The 22910-nt window shown below is 45.9% G+C and overlaps 2 non-coding genes across 2 annotated transcripts; both read right to left on the bottom strand.

The window, feature by feature from the left end:
* Nucleotides 1–16371: 16371 nt before the first annotated feature.
* Nucleotides 16372–16444, bottom strand: TRNAE-CUC. The gene has a single exon. It is a non-coding gene; the product is annotated as a tRNA-Glu (tRNA).
* A 5088-nt stretch (nt 16445–21532) lies between these two features.
* Nucleotides 21533–21605, bottom strand: TRNAE-CUC. The gene has a single exon. It is a non-coding gene; the product is annotated as a tRNA-Glu (tRNA).
* Between the last annotated feature and the right edge of the window lie 1305 nt (nt 21606–22910).

Raw genomic sequence — 22910 nt, 5'->3', positions numbered from 1 at the left:
CCCTGCAGGGGTGCTCCAACTAGTCCATCACAAATTACCACAAGCCGCATAGAAATCCTCAATCACGAAGCTCGTGATCTCGTCGGATTCCCTAGTGGAAAACCTCAACTCTGAGATTACCCAAAGCATCACCGGAATCCCGATGCACAAGATATCTCGTCAAAGGTAAAACTAATCCAGCAAGGCCGCCCGACGTGTCGACGAACCCGATAGGAGTCGCGTACCTCGTTCTCAGGACACGGCGGATGGGTCACACTAGGAGAACCAAACCTCGGGTTACCCCGCGGTGGCCCCGTAGTCTGCCAATTTGGACCAACACTCATGAGGAGCACTGGCCCGGGGGTTGATTAAATTATCCTCGGGGTCCGGAAAGTCCCTATGCAATTTTATTAGGTGTTTAGGCAAATGTAGTACCAAAGTTGGGCCTTGCCAGACCAGTCTTAATCAAAAACGAATTATCAAGGGGTTCCCCATAACAACCCCGATCGTGTTAGGAGCGTTCATTTATGGAACATAACACCGGTAGCCGAAACTAAGGGGGCAAAGGTGGAACAAAACACCAGGCTAGAAAGGCCGAGCCTTCCACCTTTTACCAAGTATATAGGTGTATTAAATTAGATAGCATTAAATATGATGATATAACAATGAACCCATGTTAACACATGGAAGCAACTGCACCTGCAACTAGCAACGCTAACAACAGGGTTAAGCAAGCAGTAACATAGCCAATCAGTGGTTTGCTAGGTTGAACATGTTGAATGTTTTCATGGCATTGTTGAGAGGCTGAATTTAACAGGTGGTAGGCAACGAGACATAAACGATAGAAGCGATAAACTAGCATGGCAATGATAGTAATGGTATCTGGGGAAATGATCATCTTGCCTGAGACCCCCTTGGAAGAGGAATGCCTCCGTGAAGCAGACGAACCGACGTAGTCGAACGGGTCCTCACATCCAACACGCTTGCGGAACTCTATCGAGACGGGGAAACCGGAAACACAATCAACACACGGAATTCACCACACGATGCACAACACATAAGATGCATGAGCAGCTAAAATCATGCCAGTCACGGCATGACAATTTCACACAATCAAAACTACACGTTAAGTGAAGTTCAATATGCAACGGGTTGCATATTGATGAAACTCCACATTCATTTATTTAGTTCTATCCCGATTAAATACACGGCAATATTAAATGTGGTTAAACATGCAAGAGGTGAAGCGGAAATTAAACTACCTATCTAGGCATTTTAAATGAGGTCGGAAATGACAAATAGCATCTCCGAGACGACCTCACATGTTAATTTGCAATTCTGTCCAGATCTGAACTAACACATATAATTAGTTGTTAAACAGCAAAACAAATAGGTTCACGTGTTTCTACGCGCCAAGGCAAGCAATCTACACGTAAGGAGCATCTCCAACGGAGCTACGGATCAAAAGCTACGAGCACCGCAAGATATGATGGCATGAATGCAAAATGTGTGCAACGGCGGCTACGAGCGCATCAACACAAACAACCAGCAAGAGAAAAAGAAACTACACAAGATTCTAAGCAAGTTTCAAGTAGGGCACGATCAAAACGGAGCCACGGTTCGAAAACTACGAGCAAAACAAGAAAATACTACAATCTGTCAAAATAGCCACATAGCAATTTCTACGCCTCACAACTACGGCTACACAACTCCGGTTTGCTCAAGCAAGGCATGGCACGGAAGAGGGCAAGACGCACTACTACAAACAACTAACAACTACTAGCATGGCAGCAAGGTGCACTAGGAAAAGAAGTCACAAAATGACATCTCACACACTATTTCAGACTTAGTGAAAATAACACCTCAAGAAGGTGCAGTTTTCAGCCTGAAGCAATATTGACAGCAGCAAAACCTATAGCTACAGGACTCGAAATGGCATGAAACTTCACAGCATGCTAAAGAAATATAAGGGGTACAACTAACTCCATTGGACCAAATCCAAAAGAGCTACTGACCACAAGCTAGAAGCAAAACAAAACAGCAACAAAAAGATAACAGAATTCCAGACTTAGAAATATTTCAGCTCCTCTAAAACAGCACTATACACGCAACTTGAGAGCAAGCAAACAACACCTAAACATGCATTTCTATTGCAACTAAAAATTCTAGAGGCTAAACAAAACATCCAAGATCAACTCCATAGTTGACAACTAATTCAAACGAGGCACGGAAGAAATCCTACGAATTAATCAAAAGGGCAACATAGCAAAATATCTCGCGAACTAACTTCCTCGAAAGCTAAAACTAATTGCACAGAAAAATCCACGGGATTTTTCTACCCCGAAAACATATAAAATAAGCGGGGTTTGCAACTCAAAATAAAGCCACACATTAATGCGAGATAATACCTCTAAACGGGAAAATAAACTACCGGCAAAACTCTACACGAAAAAATACGAGTGACCGCTCTAAAATACGTAGAAATATGGTCCCTAAAACATGGACATTACATCTATGGCATACGGGCAATCCGGATACACACGAAAATTAACTACGGAATGGATCCTAGTTAAACAGCACATAAAACGAGGCATTAGGCACTCTAAACAGCGTTAGAAAAATATGCATGTTGGATAAACGTGTTCTACTCGCGAAGCTACCCCAAAACGATATATAACACGCGTCGTTCCGACTTACGGTTTAGAAACTACGGACGTTTGAAAATCTAACCTCTTCTCTAAAAATACTAATTCGCAGAAAAACCTAATATTTCTACGGGCCGAATTATCTATTGAGCTCAACAAGGGCAAGGCGCAAGATAGCAATATTGCAACGGGGGCGGGGAATAGCTGAGTCTCACCAAGGCCACCTGGGCCGAATCTGGAGAGGCGGCAGGAGCTGGAGGAGGGCTTGGGCCGGCGAGGGGGAGGCCGGCCTCGAGAGGCGAACTGGGCCGGCCTCGAGCTGCTGGGGAGGTTGGGCCAGCGCGGGGCCCACGGGGCGCTGGGGCGGCCGGCCCAGGCGGGAGGAGCTGCGAGCTCGGGCGGCTCCCAGGCGCGGGGTCAACGCCGGCGAGGCAGGGCTCCAGATCGGCGCCCCTGGTGGCCGGCGCGGGCGCAAGGGAGCCTGGATCCGGCCAGCCCTTGCCGGATCTGGCGCGGGCGGCTGCGGCACACCGGCGACAGGGCCATGGCGGTGCGGCACACCGATGCGCAGCGAGGTGGAGGCGCCTAGGGCGGCGCTGCTGTCCGGGGCGGGGAAGGTAGCCGACTGCTCCGGCGAGGCACTCCGGTGGCGACGGCAGGAGGGGGCCTCGTCGGCCAAGGCGTCCAGCGGGAGGTGCTCGCGAGCAGGAAGGGGCGGCGGCTGCCTCGAGATCGGGCTGCCATGGACGGGAGCGCGCGAGAGCTCGCGGGGCGGCGGCGCTGGATCCGGGCCAGGTGCGGGCCTGCTGCGGGCCTCGCGGGCCGGCGGCGGCCGCGGGACAAAGAGAGTGGGGCGGCGCGGCTAGGGTTAGGTTTAGGTGGGGCGCGGATTCCGAGGAGAGATGAGAGGGGGCTGTCTAATTAATGGCATGGGGGGGTATTTATAGAGAAAAGGGGGCTCGGTTAACCGGAATCGCGATCCGGATCCAACCGCGGGGTCGGATTCGGACGATTCCGAACGCGGGACGGGTACGCGGACGTGTAGAGGGAATATCCGGAGACGAGAGGGAGAACGGGCGGCGGCGGCACGGTTTTAAAAACGCCGACAGATGTCCGACGGTAGACCGAATACGGTGCCGCTACGGTCGACCGTTCGGGTACCAGTCGGTCTCCGACCGCGACGAAATTCGACAGGCGGCCTAGCTACATCTAATTGCGACCGCGTGCCAAGTTTCACCTCGATCAGAGAGAGTTTTAAACGCGCTTTACAAACAGGGTTTCGACGGTGCCGCGGGCGCGTGCGAGTGCGGTCGGGCTCAGAACGGACGACGACGAGAACCGGCAACTACTAACGAATGCAAGTTTTGAAAACGGGCGGCAACGGAGATGCTGATGCAGTGCAGATGACGCGCATGATGCGATGATGATGGAACAGATAAATAAGCCGCACGACGAAAACAGAAAGAGAGGGGAAGCTTCTAGAACGTCGGCATCGGGCTGTCACACGCTACCCCTGGCGGTAGTACCGCTCCAAATGACACAACAAGACATAGGATTGCATGAGAAAGACGTGGGCAAACGACAAGTAGTGTAATAAGAAGATAACACCAGCAAGATATATTGACTCGTCATTTTGTATCCTTTCTTCCATATGAGAGAAAGGTGGGGGCGGTGGCCGAGGCCACCTATGTTTGAGACAAAGGTATGACACCGCGAAGAATTATCCTTGGGTTCATGACCAACGCTCGTCTTTGAAGCACAAGTGTCATTTGGTAATGGCTAAAGTGAAAGACTAGATCAATTTATGCATAATGGGGGGGGGGGAGGAAGAGTTCATTGAGAGAACAACACCCCCCCTATGTCCATGCCTACATCTAGAACAAGATCGAATGCATAGTGAGGTGCAAAGTGCCTAGCTTCAATCCACATTACTTGAATTAATGATATTTAGCTCATGCCTTAACTCCCGGAACCTTGCTTCATCTAGGGGCTTGGTGAAAATATCTGCAAGTTGCTCTTCAGTGTGGATGAAGTGAACCTCAATATCATCAAGCTTGATATGTTCACGAATGAACTGATGGCGAATATCAATATGCTTGGTCTTGCTATGTTGCACTGGGTTGAGGGAAATCTTGATAGCACTTTGATTGTCACATAGAAGAGGCACTTTGTCACAAGTGACACCGTAATCCTCTAAAGTTTGCCTCATCCATAGCAATTGTGCACAACAACTTGCAGCTGCCACATACTCAGCTTCGATGGATGATAGTGAGACACAATTCTGCTTCTTTGAGGACCAACTTACCAGTGAGCGACCAAGGAATTGGCATCCTCTAGAAGTTGACTTCCTCTCCACACAATCTCCTGCCCAATCTGAGTCAGAATAGCCCACTAGGTTGAAGTTTGCTCCTTTGGGATACCATAGACCAAAGTTTGGGGTATGAGCCAAATATCGAAAGATTCGCTTAACATCCATATAATGACTTTCTTTTGGTGCGGATTGAAACCGTGCACATATCCGTACACTCAACATAATATCTGGTCTAGATGCACAAAGGTAAAGGAGGGATCCAGTCATGGAGCGATATACCTTTTGATCCACTGCTTTACCATTGGGATCACTATCAAGCTTGCATCTTGTTGGCATGGGGAACTTGACCGGCTTGACATCTTCAAGCTCGAACCGTTTGAGCATGTCTTGAGTGTACTTGGCTTGTTTGATGAAGGTCCCTTCTAGGCCTTGTTTAATCTCGAATCCGAGGAAGAACTTCAACTCTCCCATCATGGACATCTCAAATTTCTCGGTCATTAGTGCAGCAAATTCTTCATTGAAGGAAATGTTAGGAGAACCAAAAATGATATCATCAATATATAGTTGGCATAAGAATAAATCCCCTTTAACCCTCTTAGTAAAAAGAGTGGGATCTATCTTCCCAATTTCAAACCCACGATCTTGTAACAACTCAGTAAGATACTCATACCACGCACGTGGGGCTTGTTTAAGGCCATAGAGTGCCTTATTAAGTTTGTGCACATGATTGGGGAGCTTGGGATGTTCGAATCCCAGGGGTTGTTTGACATAGACCAACTAATTTAAAGGACCATTAAGAAAGGCACTTTTCACATCCATTTGCTGTAATTTGAAATTATGATGAGAAGCAAATGCAAGCAACATGCGAATAGATTCTAGACGAGCAACAGGGGCAAAGGTTTCACCGTAGTCGATTCCCTTGACTTGGGAGTAGCCTTGAGCCACCAATCTTGCCTTGTTTAGAATCACAATCCCATTGGCATCTTGCTTGTTTTCGAAAATCCATTTGGTCCCGATGACATTATGTTCCTCCTTTGGTCTTGGCACTAAATCCCAGACTTGATTACGCTCGAAGTTGTTAAGTTCTTCATGCATGGCCATAAGCCAATCCTCATCATCGAGCGCTTCCTGTACCTATTGAGATTCACAATACGAAACAAACGCGTGATGCTCACAATAATTCCAAATCTGTTGACGGGTGGATACTCCCTTTTTTAAACTGCCAAGTACATTCTTCATAAGATGTGACTTGACTCTCAGCTTGTTCTCAATCTTGGCTGCTCGACGCTCCAAGAGTTCTTCATTGGATAACTGGGGAGCATAGACTTGTTTACTTTGCTTGCCCTTGCGTCTTGAACCTCCCTTGGCACCGGCTGTTGGTGCCGCAGAAGGGAATTGCGAGACAGTATCCTGATCATCTTGACTTTCGACTTGAGCAGGTTCACTTGTTTGTCCTTGTACTTGTGGTTGCTCTTGATCTTGATCTTGTGCTTCTATTTGGTCTGGATCTTGTGGTTGCACTTGATCTTGATCATGAGCAGGTTCGGAACCTTGGGTAAGTGCTTGAATATCATGGGACACATCACCATTGTTGGGCAATTGATCTTGACCTTGAGCTTGTTCAACTTGTTGAGAGTCTTCTCTTTGTTCATCGGAAGCGTGTGGGGGCTTGTGGGGGTGATGGCTCCACATGAGTAGAGCATTGTCCTTCTCCTTCGGCCACAAGGGGTTCCTCAATGGGGAGTATTTGACCAATCCCCATTCTTCTTATGGCTTGGGGAGGAATTTCATCACCTACATCACAAAGACCACTTTGCTCCACTTGGGAGCCATTATTTTCATCAAACTCCACGTTACACATCTCCTCAATGAGTCCGGTGGACTTGTTGAGGACACGGTAAGCATGAGAGTTTGTAGCATAACCAACAAAGATGCCCTCTTGTGCTCTAGAATCAAATTTAGCTAAACGTGCACCTTTCTTGAGAATGAAACACTTACAACCGAATACCCGGAAGTACTTGAGATTGGGTTTGTTTTCAGTGAGAATCTCATATGGAGTCTTGTTCAAGCCTTTGCGGATATAGAGCCGATTGGACGCATGACATGCTGTGTTGATGGCCTCAGCCCAAAAATTATATGGAGATTTGAATTCCGCCATCATTGTTCTTGCAGCATCCATCAAAGTACGGTTCTTCCTTTCTGCCACGCCATTTTGTTAAGGGGTATATGGTGCTGAATATTGATGCTTTATTCCCTCATCACCTAGAAACTCATCCAAGGTGTAGTTATTGAACTCGGTGCCGTTGTCACTTCTAATCATCAAGATCTTTGCTTCATGTTGAAGTTGAGCTTCATTAGCAAAGTTGATGGCAGTTTGTTGAGTCTCACTCTTCCTTTTGAAGAAATATACCCAGGTGTATCTTGAGTAGTCATCAACAATCACCAAGCAGTACTTTCTGCCTCCAAGACTATCAAATGATGAAGGACCGAAAAGATCCATATGGAGGAGCTCCAATGGCCTCTTAGTGTAAATGAGAGTCGTTGGACGATGAGCAGTTTCATGAATCTTTCCTTCAATGCAGGCACTGCAAGCACGATCTCTAGCAAAACTCACATTTGTTAGTCCACGAATATGGTCCCCTTTGAGAAGACTTTGCAACGATCTCATATTGACATGAGCTAGTCGGCGATGCCAAAGCCAGCCCACATCAACTTTAGCCATTAGACACGTCGCAGTCTTAGTGGGTCGCTTTGAGAAGTTCACCACATAAAGACCATTTTCGACATATCCAACACACGCTACTTTAAGAGTCTTGCTCCACAGGAGGACAACAGTATCAAGATTAAAGAAGGTGGAAAAACCCATAATTGCAAGTTGACGAACCGAAAGTAAATTGTAGGCAAGAGACTCAACAAGCATGACCTTCTCAATAGATAACTCTTGAGAGATGACCACCTTACCAAATCCCAATAACTTTGACGAGGATGCATCGGCGAATTGGACATGGGTGGGCATAGATGGAGAAGGATGCACATCCACCACTAAGTCCTTGCTTCCAGTCATATGATTTGTTGCTCCACTATCGAGCAACCATGACACCCCACCGGAAGCAAACTCCTGCAATAGATCAAGGCTTGGTTTTAGGGACCCATTTTTTAATGGGTCCTTTAATGTTAGAGACAAGGGTCTTAGGAACCCAGATAGCCCACTCAATGGACTCATAGTAAGAACCAACAAATCTGGCATAAACATGCCCATCACCAGCACGACATAAGACATAGGAAGGATTGAGTTTGCCGGCTGTGTTAGTAGGAATGGTTTTGCCCTTCTTGACGTTACCATCATCCACCTTGTTCCTGTTCACCTCCTGAGTCCCTTCGCCCTCTTTGACAAAGATGTCCATGAGGGTAGGGGATCGTTTGTTTCTGTTCCTCCTTTTTTCCTTTTGACTTGGAGGTAAGTCCAAGTCCCTCCTTTCCTACAACACCCTTTTGATTTCTCAAGAGGTCGTTCAGGCTCTTCTCACCTTGTATGCATGCCAGAAGGCCCTTCTCAAGTTTCTCCTTTAACTTGGCATTTTCCTCCACAAGATGTACATGCTCACAACAAGGATTAGTTGTACAAGAATTATCAATTAACACAAAGGGAGGACAAATAGAGATCTCCTTGGTAAGCTTTGCTTGGAGTTGATCATGAGACTCTTTCAGAGAGAAATGAACACCTTTCAAGACCTTGTGAGCCTTGTCAAGTGTGTCAAACTCCACTTTGAGTCTGTCATGGCCAATCCCAAGAGCATACTTTTCAGACTTAAGCATACGAGTAAGAACATTATCATGATCTAGTTTCTTTTGCATTTTAGCGCAGTCATCGTTGTATGACTCCTCAAGAGCCAAACGAAGAGTGCGTTCTTTTTCTAGTGCAATAGATAATTCGGCAATTTCATTGGCATAGTCACGACTATGTCCCTGAAGCTCGGAGATGGTCTCCTCATGAGATTCGATGAGGTCATTGGCCTCACCCAGTTGTTCCAAGAGAGCAACAAAATGCTTCTTGGATTCTCCCTTAATAGTGCACAGAAATTTGTCAAGATCATGCTCATTAAGTTCCCCAACATCACTATCATCAACACAATTTAACAATGAAGGAGAGTAGCGATGTTGGTCTTAATGATGGGGGTTACCTGATTGATACCTTTTGCCATGAGGCACTTGGCGATGTGGTTCTCGTTGGGGGCGTTGAAGAGAGACACCTTCTTGGGAGAGGGGGTGGCAATAGCAACAGTTGCCGTTGCCACCATATCATCATCATCATCATCATCGGAAGGGTACTCTTCAAGGGCCACCATGCCCTTTGGGTGGAGTTTCTTCACAAAGTTGTTCTTGATTGGGAATGACTTGGTTTTGTCTTTGCGAATGAGCTTGCCCCCGTTGTCTTCCCTTTTCTCATAGGGACATTCGGCCACGAAGTGACTCACATTACCACAGTTATAGCATGTCCTCACTCGTTGCTTGGGTTTGAACCTACTTGAGTTGTTCTTGGTGAAGGTGGGTCTTGAGTTCCTCTTGTTGCCCCAGAATTGCCTTGACGCAAGAGCCATGTGCTCATGATAAGCATACTTCGTGTCTTCAGGGCAACTCTCCTCTTCCTCATCCTCTTCTTCTTCTTCAAAAGTTGCTTTTGCCTTTAACGGAAGGTTGGGTGAAGCTGTCTTTGAGCGAACACGAGCAAGTGCATTGTCAGTTGTCTCGTTCATGATTGACATTACAATGAATTCATCCAACACCTCACTGGAAGACAAGGAGTGGAAGTCTGGTCGCTGATGAATGACAGATGACATGGCTTTATTGAAAGGCATGATGGCTTTGAGAAACTTGCGCTTGACCCATGTATCATCCACATCCTTGCTCCCATGGTCCTTGAGTGGCACAGCAATAGCAGTCACCCTCCGATAGTGATCACGAGGGTCCTCGTCTTCCTTCATCACAAACTCATCGGCCTTATCAAGTACCACTTCATAGTTGGACCGTTGAATGCTTGAGCTTCCCTTGTACAACACCATAATGTGCTCCCAACAGTCCTTGGCCAAAGTGAAGGGACGCAAGTGAGGAAGATCTTTAGGTGGCACTGCGGACTGGAGAATAAACAAAGCAGAGTGATTATATTGATTATCCGCTTCTTCTCTTGGAGTGAGGTTGCTTGGATCATGGGGATAATAGCCTTGCTCGATGATTCTCCACAAATTAGTTGAGCTGTGATTCAGATGAGACTTAATAGAAAATACCCAGTTAGCAAAATCACCTTTTACAAGCTTAGGAGGAGGACCAACAGGATTAAGACGCGGTGTGGGAACCAGTCCTCCATAGACTAAGGGTGGTGGAACAGATGCATACGTCCCATTCCCATCATTTTCGAGAGGAGGAGGAGGTTGCATACCTTTAGCCGTTTCCCTAACGGAATTGGCCTCCGAATCCGTGGTGGTGGGTTTAACCACCAATGCTGGTTCGGGAGAGTTTTTAATTCCCTCAATTAACTCTTTAAGCATGGTCTTGACCTCGTTCGTCATGGACGTCTTGAGTGCGGCCATAGCCGTATTCAAGTCGTCCCTTGTGATCGAAGTCAAGTCCATGCCCTCGGTTTGTGCACGGGGAACTCCCTCATCATCTTCCATACTCTTCGGGTGGTTAAACCCTTAATAAAGAGACGTGACTCTGATACCAATTGAAAGGATCGATATGGTTGACTAGATGGGGGGGGGTGAATAGGCAACGACCACTTTTTAATTAATCTTAACAAGTTAGGGTAAGCAACATATGGGTTCACTAAAATAGCAACAACGAGGTGAACATATATGATACTAACAACAAGAACAACTAAGACAAGTAAGAGATAGACAACAACATAAGCATACACGAAGTAAAGGTTAGAGATAACCACAAGTGGAACCAATGAAGACGAAGATGTGTTACCGAAGTTCCTTCTCTTTGACAGGAAGTACGTCTCCGTTGGAGCGGTGTGGAGGCACAATGCTCCCCAATAAGCCACTAGGGCCACCGTATTCTCCTCACGCCCTCTCACGATGCAAGGTACCGTGATTCCACTATAGGTGCCCTTGAAGGCGGCGACCGAACCTTTACAAACAAGGTTGGGGCAAACTCCACACAAAGCTTGGAGGCTCCCAACAAAACCATGAAGCTTCACCACAATGGAATGTGGCTCCGAGGTGACCTCAACCGTCTAGGGTGCTCAAACACCCAAGAGTAACAAGATCCGCAAGAGATTGGTGGGGGAATCAACTTTTCTCTTGGTGGAAGTGTAGATCTAGGCCTTCTCAACCAATCCCTAAAGAATCAACAAGTTTGATTGGCTAGGGAGAGAGATCGGGCACTTTTGAGCTTAGGGAGCAACAATGGAGCTTGGGAGGGTCAAAGGTAGGGTTCTACAACAAGAAGAACCCCTTATATAGTGTGTGTGGGGGGGGGAATCCAACCGTTTTTCCACTCACAGCCCGAGCCTAGCGGTACTACCGCTGGCTGCAGCGGTACTACCGCTGGCTGCAACGGTACTACCGCTGGCACTCCAGCGGTACTACTGCTGGGCCCATGGTAGTGCAGAAGCACTACCGGGCCAACCACCGCCAAGAAAGTCTTCGCAAAAAGGTTCGACGAAGTACAACCGCTAGGAAGGCGGTACTAAGCTCCTGGAGCGGTACTACCGCTGACCAGGGGCGGTACTACCGCCAGCACAGCGGTACTACCGCTAGGGCGAGCGGTACTACCGCTAGCCCCAGCGGTACTACCGCTAGGCACAGCGGTACTACTGTTGAGAGACCTTTTGCTTAGATGAGATAAAAACAGAGGCGGGAGCCACTCCAAAGTTGCAGGTAAGGGGAAAGGAGATAAAGTGTGTGCGTGCAAAATTGATTGCACCAAAACCTTTTCACTACGGGTCCCCTCTTAATAGTACGACGTTCCTATGACTCAAATAAGGAGAATCGTAGAGTACACCGTGCTTCTGTTCCATGGAAAGAGGGGGCGAGTCGTCTTGTGCCGTTGACATGTGTTATCTGAAATCTTAACACACACGATTAGTCCTTTGTGGTACTGTCATCAATCACCAAAATTACTTAGGCATAAAATATGCCCTAACATATCTTCACAAGTCCATTGCCACCACAATGGACGGCAAGCTTCAAGCATGATATCTTCGTGCTGATCCACTTAACTTGCACACCGCAATCTTGATGACAATCACCACTTGACATCATCCTCCATGGGTTGTATGAGATCTTCCTCTTGACGCAAGCCCATGGAAACACACCTAACCCCACACAGAACTCTCGCAAAGACCATGGGTCAGTACACAAACACGTAATGGACAATGCTTACCATACCATGGGTTCACTTGATCCCTCTCGGTACATCTTGTATGCTTTGTGTGTTGATCATCTTGATTTACTCTTTGTTTGACGATCTTGATCAACCTTGTGTCTCTATGACCATTCTTTGGATAATACCTTGAATACCATCTTGGTCATCATATAAACTCCTTGAACCCAACAGATGGACTTCAAGAAGTGCCTATGAAGAAATCCTATAAATATAACTTAAGGCAACCGTTAGTTCATAGAAATTGTCATCAATTACCAGAACCACATATGGAGAGATATGCTCTAACAGATTGTAACTCCAAGAGGGAGCGTTATGCATGATTGTGGGTTCATGCCCCTCGATGTCTAGCTTGAGTGACGGAAACATGAGACTAGGAGATGTGTTGTTGCCACCAGGGAGAAAACAACGGTGCTTGTGACCACGGTTGCAAGGATTGTTTACCTTACGCATAGTTCGTTAATGTAGTTGTCCATTGCTTTGAGTTTACACTTTGGATGGGGCTCGCAACTTAATACCGACGAGATGTTCTGGATAGATATCTCAAGGTGGATGATTAGTAAGTAGATACTGATGAATAAACGGTCTACTTGTCTTGGCGGCCCATTACTATTGAGCCTCTAACAATCAAGTAGCATAATTAGCATTGCGGTGCATTCATAATTCTGTCAATTGCCCAACTGTGATTTGTTTACCCAAGCATAGTTGTTTATCGTCTTTTGGGAGAGAGACATCACTATTGAACATCATGTGACTCCAGTCCATATCACCATCATTGTTTACACCTCCATCATTTACCGTTTTCATTTACTTTTCCGTTGCTATCAGTATTACTTTCCCGCTTGTGTTTTGATCCTTTTCAAATTACAAGGCCCGAGAGATTGACAACCTTTCTGTACTCGTTGGGAGCAAAGTTATTTGTTGTGTGTGCAGGTCCACGTCTTCTGCTGATCAGGACAGGAGACACCTACTTGTTGGTCCTAGGAGTCCTCCTGGTTCGATAAACCTCACAGTCTCCGTGTGAGGGAAAACTTGCTGCTGACTACATCTCAACCTTCCACTTGGGATAACCAAGGGGGTGCGAGAAGTATATACATCATCTCGTCATCAACGTCTAGCTCAACAGTGGGTGGAGAAGCACGAAATGCTTGACATGTTGACAAGCGAGAAAGACACCATATAGGTGGTCCTTATTTTCAAGGTTTGACTCTCGATGGTGGTTTCATCCCGGTCATGGAAGATGGGCGGATACTCCCAAAGATGACCCAATCAGGGAAATCAAGCGCGGTGTTTAAGCCCGTTGGGAGAAGAGGTGGGCCATGGATCTAGAGATACCATGTTGGGTGATGAGGTGGGTCATGGACCAACTTAGGCAACAAGCCATGTAAACGGACATTCGGCCATGTAAACTTACCCCTCATCCATCTATATAAGGGGAGTTGGGGCCTCCTAAGTCAGCATCAAGTACTTTCTCTTACAAGACACCAAGCAAATCGGAGTCTACATAAAGCTACGATACTGATGGTCACCCGAGGGCGTTGGTATTGGATCGTTACTACTTCCTCCACTCATGACAAGCATCTCCGCATTGACTTGCGTTAAGAAGCAGCTGGAGACAGCCAAGCACGGGGATCCGCTACTGCCATGGCTGCTCTCTTCCAACGTTGTCCTTCATGCCGGCGAAGCAGAGCCCCACCGTTGTCGGGAAGCGGTAGCCTAAGACGTTCATATCGTAGGATTTGCCCACGACATCGTCCTCGTACTGAAGGTCACACAACATCGCCGTCTCCTCTCACGCCCTTGCCTAGAGGCAACCATGAGAGAAAATAAAACTATGGGTGGAAATCGGCCAGGATATACATAAGGGGATCGAGAGAAGGAGGTGCCGCTCGAATTTATAGGAGAGTTGAGAGTCTCAAGAGAAATATCTCGATGGAAACGTAGCTTTGAAAAATAACATGAGTTACGAAAAACACGAAATAAGCGGTGCAGACTTACCTTTTTTTTATAGAAAAGAAACATGACCTCCGGTCTCTGCATCTCGGAGATGCATGCGACCATTTTATTAATTATTTTCGAGGACTTTACAAAGTAGTACAACAATATGTCTGAATCCGCCATCTTGGCAACATTTGCCGCTACTCCTATCCATATGATGAAGGGGTGCAAGCTGAGCCAAATACCCAGACCTCTCACCTAAGCCTAACATCTAAAGCCGGAGGCCCCGACCGAGCCACATACCGGGTCAAGGGCACAAACCGATCTGACGCACTCACATGTGTCGTCGCCACCATCTTCCACTGGTTCATCTTCAGAGCAGATTGAGGTACCAGCCTTGGCAGGTGCCTCCGCCATCAACGCCACCATGATGCCAAATGAGGACCTCCACCTACGCGAGTCCATCTCCAAGCAGCGGACGTAGATCCATGCTAGGATAGGGCCGCACCACCGCTGTCGCCCACCACCCACAAGCACCACCCAGCCCCAAGGTTCCCAAAGCGGCGCCTTCAAGAAGGGAACGACGCCGAGAGCGCCGCCACCGCCCAACAAAGTTAGGACTTTCGCCCGGGAGACCTAGGGGAAGGGGAAGTGAGGGGATTAGTCCATACCGCGCCTCCAAGGAGGGGAACGACGCCCTCAGGTGTCGCCGTCGACGCGGCCGTCCATGGCCGGCCAGGGATTTCGCCCGAACTAGATCCCCGTCACCAGCAGCACCTCCTGTACAGAACCGGCGACCCAAGGAAGCGCGGCCCGACCAGGTTAGCCCCCACGGCGAACATGGGAGGAGGGGATGCACCAGATTGCGCGCACCGACCACCGCAAAAGCCGTCGCCGGCCGCCAACGACCACTGGATCCCGTCGCCCGCGCGGCTCGGACGCCAGATCCATCGCCCGCACGGCTGCTAGCTTGCCGTGCCTCATCCATGGAGCCGCCGCTCCAGATCTGAAGTTCCCCACGTAAAGGCAGGGCAGCCAAGGCCCCGCCGCCACGATCCTTGACGTCTCGGGCTTGCCCGACGGCTGCCTCACGCGGCGGCGAGGAAGGGAGGGGGAGGGAGTTGGGCGGCTAGGGTTGGGAGGGGGAACAGACTTACCTTTTATCACTCTAGAACCCATGAAATAGACAACACCGCTCAATCGAACACAATTACGGCAGACATCTACTCCAGAAGTGTGGCAAAACGGAAAGCCTGTCAAAAATTTGCACATGCAAAACGATAAACCAGCCACACCAGGCCATGGTAGAAAAAGGACCGGTGTCAAACCAAAAAGAACCAAATACATGCGTCATGCACAAAAAGGTTGGGTCTCAGGTGTCAACACCGCAAACGCCTAGCAAGCGCCCTAGCAAGCTTCGCCCGGACATGCTATGCTTCACTCCTTTTTTTGAAAGTTATGATTCACTCCTTTTATTCCTCTCATATATGTCCAAACGTGACCTTTCTCGACGGTGGTTCTTCGTTTTTTTAGGATGGTTCTTTGTTTATTGATTTATTAGATGAAGTATTTTGGTATTGTCGTGGTATTATAAAATGCAAGCGAATAATAAAGTTTGTTTCAAATGCAAGAATTGCGTTTTGGCTCCCTGGAGCGCGGGCTCCCGTGTGAATAGTGAACAAAAAATATAGTAAAACTTAAAAAAAAATCAGGTTACATTTTGAGGTAACATTTGATTTATTTTTTTGTTGCACAGACCAAAATATCTATTTTTTTTGCCTACAAATTTGTATGTAGCATTTGGATGTGACAAAAGAACACACCGAATTTTCGTTGGAATTTTTCTGACATTTAAAAAAATAATTCCCAGGAGCAAAGTTAATGGATATCGGGTATCAATGTCAGTATGATGGATGAAGATGTGGAGATCAGTTTTCGGTATGTTTTTTTAGGATCTTGTTGGTATTAATGATACCGTAAATATCTCCTAAAAAAGAGTATTGTAAATGTATGAATCCCCTGATTTTCAGTACATGCCCCCTGATTCTCATCATCACCCGTGGAACAGCACAATCCAAAAAATACAGCAAATTTATAAAAACGAAATTTTTTTTCCGTCGCCGGGACTTGAACCCGGGTCTCTCGGGTGAGAGCCGAGTATCCTAACCACCTAGACTACGACGGATTGATGTATAGTTGACAAACATTACGCAAAATAATCAGGCAGATTACTGTACTGTCAAGCATAATCTAAAGTTCAGTTTTGTAGTTGTTCTGCTGGACTGTAAAATTGTGGTTCGAGTATGGATATCTCAGTGATAGATCGGTAATAATGTCAGGGATATCTCTATCTGTGTTGGTCCATCGGCCTACGCACATGCGAATGTTCTATCGTCATGTTCAACAGTGTGAGGAGCACATATATATCTGTTCTCTCCCTTTTCTTTCCAAGTCAAGGGTAAATTCGCACTTAGACTAGTGTATTCCAGGTCAGGTTACAATATTGCATCCGCTCCCTCCTTCCTTCAGAGTTCAGACCAAAGATCTTACACAAGAAGGTGGATGATGAGCGAGTGGTGCATTGCTACTGGCCTACTGCCCTGGTTCACTGTGCTAAAACCAAACTGTGGTCACCATCATATAGAAGCTGTCATACTTGACTGGCTCCCCGTGTAGGACTTCTTTTAGCTTCCGCGCGTCTTTCTCCAGCACCGCCAACGGGGAATGTGCTCTAATATATGGAGTGTGTTGTCGAATGGGAGAACAAAGGATCAACGATGTTTACGTCTCTTCCACGCATAAAAACTCGTTCCAAGATATCTGCATTACAGAATACACATTGCATTACCGAGCTCTACCGGCTTCCCCCCTCCTCGTCGACGCTGGTGGTCTGCTTCAGCAAAGCTTGGACTGGTGACGATGGCAACGGGGATTGCTCTTCCGTACTTGCCTTGGCGCAATTTTTTTTGAAAGGGTTGGCGCAATTTTTCTCGCACGCCTTTTTCGTTGCGGCTGCTTGTCAGCGGGTGGACGGCTTGCAGGTTGCACCGGGATGGCGGCTTTTCTCTACGATAGATGAGGTTGGAAAGGGGGCGGAGTGGCCATTGTGGCTCGGCATCGTGCACTATAGAGTAGCGGGCGTAGCTGCCACGATGTCGCGGCGCGCGGGGCAACCATTGGCTCGGAGTTAGGTGGCCGATAACTTGAGGTGATGGCGTGCTTGGCTTCGGTGACAAGTGCTATCTAGGGTTTGGATGGCAAGAGGCCTTGGAGATTTCTCCCTGGCCGGATATGGGTGGTCGGATCTTGCTCGTGTATGTCTGCTGCACCGACATTTGGATAGAACTAGTGGTTGGGGCACCACCTTGTGGCGCCTCTTGAGCGTTTGTGTGCGTACTTACCTGGCTTACACACATCCATGGGTCTAGATTAATTCTTGATGGCACTTATATACAACAGAAATGATTTGACTACAGATGAATATGCTATCTTCGATGCCTTTAATCTCGCGATGAGCTCCTAATTTTATTACAAACTTGTTTTTATGAGGATCACATGTGCTCCTTTGTTGTCTTCTGCACACCAGTCTTGTTGGTGTACTTGTGAATGTGTATATGCACTTGTTGGTTACTTGTGCATGTGTATATACAGCCCAAAAGAGAACCAGATGTTCAAAAGCAACTACACTTAATAGTTAACAGAAGTGCAGTAGTAAAGTGTTGAGTCGTGAGGCATAGCAAGCTAATAGTCTTATATTAATAGATATGTGACAGTATTGCAAGATAGATGACAGAGCATACCCTATAAACCGACAATTACACTTCATGAATAAGCACAATTCAATCATGTTCATTGGAGTGTCCATGGAAAAAAGATGGTCCTTGTTGAATACTAAATGAAATGACAGAACATTTGTTGTATTTCTCTATTGCCTTTGGTGCTGAAACAATTCACATGTGTTAAAGAAATGCCCCAAAAGAAAAATTGACTCAAAACTTAACGAAACATCTAGAGAGAAACATTTCATCCACATCACTTAAGAGAGATCCACTGAACAAGGCATATGCCTTTTGATCCTTTCATTATCAAAAACAGTAGGTGGGCATTATTCTAGACGCTGATTACCCTTGACTTTGATTCCTTCTTGACAGCCAAAAAAAATTGCTACAAGTGACACCGGTTCCAGCTTTTCAAGATCATTTAGCATACTTTGGAGAAGAAATCTTAGCTAATATATTGTATCCATCACCCGTTGGAGCAAATTTTAGTTGACTGTTGCAACAACCGGTTAATGACGAGGTGATCTTTTTTCGCGTGCAAAATAATTCACAACACGGTTATAACAACCTGTCATTTATGCCAAGAGATAAACTTCGTGCCTTACCTAGTTTGCTGAATTTGTGGATAATCAACATTGCAATCCTTGAATTTCATGCAATCATCTAAATGAAATTAATTGACTACATGCAAGGATTAAATGAAGTACCTCTACTATGCCCTTAGAGTGGGCATTCCCTCGATTCCTTCACGGGGCCGACCAAACCTGAAAGCCACACAAATTGATCACCTGGTTAAAGCAGTAGCAATTAACAGGGTTAATATTTGTTCAGAGGCCAACACCAAGCATAGGTGAGGAATGCTAATAAAACATAGAAGAGGAATAAATGGTCGCTCCCTACTTCCTTGGCCTGGTGATGGTGCACGTTCTACTTTCCATCTTCAATAACACCTTTTCATTGCTACTCTAGATGTATAGCCTCCTTATCATCTTTTTCAAAATTCACTGGTTCAAAGCTGCAGCTGTAGTCTATAAAAGGATAGCCCAAACATGTAACTTCATCGTATTGTGCTCCAAACAAAGTTTTACCTGCTTGATCAATTGTGTAGCAAACTTGCAGTGAACCAAATATGACAAAAATCATAATGAGCTAATCTCCTACATCTAGAGAGAGCAAGCAAGACCCCAACATTCTATCACCAGATTGATTAGAAAACAGAAAAAATATTTCCATATGACCGTGCTACCTTTTCCTTTGAGCGCTCAGCGCAGAAAATAATAATAAAACAAATAGTGTGATGGCACTAACTGTTGCTGCAAATATTGCAGCGAGAAGTGTCCCGTTGATCTTCTTTCGGTCTGGTCTGCAGGCAATACCATTGCCACAAAGATTTGCATTGCCACCGATCCTGGCAATTATAAATGTAGACGATAGTTACATTATATTATAATGTGCTTCCACGGTGTTCCGAATAAAGAGAGATGTCGAACTATAAATTCTGGAAGGAACCAATACTTTTCTATAAATATACCGACCAATCACGGATACTACTGATGGGCGAGGGGAATTCACGGGAAAGAGACATTGTTGGGACAATCTTCTGTTTTTTTCTTATTGATGAAAAATAAATAACATCATGCACAATTGATATTATCTACACACACGGCACGGATTTATGTTGTGTTCATTCGATATATGAGTTATTGGTGTTCACCATATTACATGGAAACAAATTAGAAAAGGCAGAGAGCACAATCCATATGTGTTTGTCCTAAGCCATGGATTTATTAAACATAACTAAGAACAAAAAAAGATTTGTATATCTAGGATGGGGTGGTTAAAGTGTGAGGGTTGTGGAGGCAAGTTGAGGATCTGCGGTACCTAGGGACGTGCAGACTCAACAGGAAGAGGAGGAGCAGCAGCATGATGAGCCTACATGACGTCTGTACTCTAACACTTGGTGCAGCATACAAGTGAACTTGGCATACATTGATGCTTATAGATGAAAAGAGACAGAAACACACCACAATGTACTTTCTCCCAAACAAATTCTTCATACATGGCTTACTTCAGATTAAACATTTTCCTACAATTGAATTGCAGATTGGTGAATACCAAACAATTGGTTGAAGATGTTTTCCTTCCACGAAACCACATGTTCAGCTCGGGCAATCAGACCGGAAGAAAAATCTGAGTCAATTGCATGTATCACCCAATCACTCATATGAGGTTCGATAATTATTGAAACGAACATATCAGCCACACAAAATCGAAATTGTGCATATGAATCACCTGCTTCTCTGCAACTGACGGTGTTTGTCTCTGCAAAATCGTAGCAGTGGAAATTAGCACAATCCATCAAAACACCGAAAAACAGGCAAAGGAGGATGGGTGGGCGGTGAGGTAGGAATAAAATAAGGGGATAACGATGGATTGAGTCGGCGGCGACTCACCTCGGCTTGTCGTCCTTGTTAATGCTCACTCTACCGTCGAGCTTGATACCTTCCTCCTCGGTTACTTTCTCAGGTAGCAGCCGCTGGATCGCGTAGCGGTGATGGTGGCGCTTGTGATTGGAATCATCGAGGGCACCCCCAGATCCGTGCTTGTGCTCATGGTGTTTGTTGGGCTCCCCGTCGTGGACGTCGTGGAGGGGCATGAGGACGCGGAGGAGTGTTGTGATGGTCTTCCCTCGCCGGCCAGCTCCCTTTACGTCCATGACGGCAGACAGGTCGAGGCGGAGGACGTTCTTCTCGGGGAGCCTGGCGGCGGAGGAGGAAGTGGGAGCCTGGCGTCGCGGGGTGAGGGGGGTGAGGAGGGTTGCATGCTTGCGGTGCGAGAGGACGGCTCGTGGGGCAGATGGCAAACTAAAACGCTAGGCATCGCCCAATCGACGGGATTTCCCCCTCTTTCGTCACTGTTCCTAGGCCGATCTAAACAGTGTCGCTGCCTACGTGGCATATGCGAGAAGGCGCCCTTGCTGTGGATGGTTGCTGCCTCGACGACATGTGGTGGGCTATCGGCCCGCCACGTGATGCTAGTTAGACCCTGTGACGGGGTTGAATTCATGTAGGATTTGACCGCCCAAGGTCTTTCAGTTTTATCCATGTAGGATTTGACCATCCCAAGGTCTTTCCTTTAAGACCCATCAACATTTAGTTTTGATGCGGCCAGCCCCATACCCAAACCCGTCATAACCTTCTAAGCCGCCTTTGTCGGCTTGATGATGGCTAATATGACGTTTTCGATGATGGCTCTTTGTTTACTCATTTAGATGAAAAGCTTTGGCATTATCTTGATGCTGCAAAATACAAATGAATAATAATTTTTGTACCAGTGTATCATATATTTGTGGGAAGCAGAGTTTTCTGGTATAGTCTTTTTGAGGAAACCGTGAATGTATGATTCAGAATGTGTACATGCCCCTCCTGATTGTCATCATCACCCGTGGAACAGCACAAGCTAAAAAAGTACAGCAAATTAAAAAGGAAAAAGATTTCCGTCGCCGGGACTTGAACCCGGGTCTCTCGGGTGAGAGCCGAGTATCCTAACCACCTAGACTACGACGGAATGATGCTTGGATTACAACAACCTACTAATCCAGTAGTTTATTGTACTGTCAAGCATAACCTAGTGCCCAGTTAGGATTTTTCTGGTTCAATTACGAAAATCTCAGTGATAGATCAGTAATAATGTCAGGGATCTCTCTATCTGTGTTGGTCCATCGGCCTATGCACATGTCAATGTTCTATATATATATTGCCATATTCAACAATGTCAGGAGCACAGATCTTTTCTTTCCAAGTCAAGGATAAATTTACAGTTAGACCAGGTTACAATATTGTTTCTATTCCACACTAGAACAATACCCGTGCGTTGTCACGGAAACATAAAATAAAGGCACAGATCAATAAGGTTTGCCCCTCTATCTTTATTGTCAAGTCTTCAGTGACTTGCAAACTGCTACAAAATAAAAAAAAATTGTCAGCAGGTGCATTTTGTTTCCTTTTCTTCAATTTACAAACTGTAAATATTTGTAGGTTGTTTCTCATTACAACAGCGGTTCCTATTGCCTACTACAAAAAGGGCATTATCCATTCAAAACAATCACAGTCAAAGTCAAATTTACACATTAATGCTTCTAAGCCTACAAATAATAATATGTAAATAGTATTTTTTACATAAAAAGGGGAGAATCTAATAGGAACATATCTGTTTTTTTAACGAGAAGAACATATCAAAATAGCTAGCATTAGTTCAAACCGGACAACTGTTGTGATTTCTACATTGCTGCAACTTCCTTCTATTGGTGCCTTGGGTATGAGTAAGAAAAATGTTCAGTCTAAAAAGACATAAGATAAATGAGAGCAGAAAAATAGAGTAATATAAACTTTACATGCACGCTTTATAGATATATACAGGTAATATAAAATAAAGTCAACCATTTCATTAAATGTATACTCATGTGTTCTTCCAAACTGTCTGCAATGAATTCACTACTCATCTGAATTTCTTTGTTTTGGAGAGAGGAATCATCACTAAAAAATTGGACATCATTGAAACCAGCAGCGAAAAGAGTAGCTCAGCATTCTTTAGTGATTCTTCCCTTATATGGATATCCTGTAGCGATGTAACAAACACCGTTAGAGCCACCAAATCAGCTATCAGATCAAGAGAGTAAAACACACCGCCTGAAACCGCTTGAGATATCACATGATTCCTCCCTGGGCTTGCCATTTGATCATAAAGCCTGAATTTGAAATGATCAGCGCCATTGAAGTTTGAGTCCTAAAGCACCTTGCAATCCCTCAAATATTTTATTGTACCTCATTTCCTAATTATGCTATGTGACTAATAGCATGGCGTGATAAGCTT

Source organism: Hordeum vulgare, chromosome 3H (genome assembly GCF_904849725.1).
Source record: "Hordeum vulgare subsp. vulgare chromosome 3H, MorexV3_pseudomolecules_assembly, whole genome shotgun sequence".
Taxonomy (NCBI): Eukaryota; Viridiplantae; Streptophyta; class Magnoliopsida; order Poales; family Poaceae; genus Hordeum; species Hordeum vulgare.
Note: the sequence above shows the minus strand (reverse complement) of the source record. Positions and strands in the feature narration are given on the sequence as shown.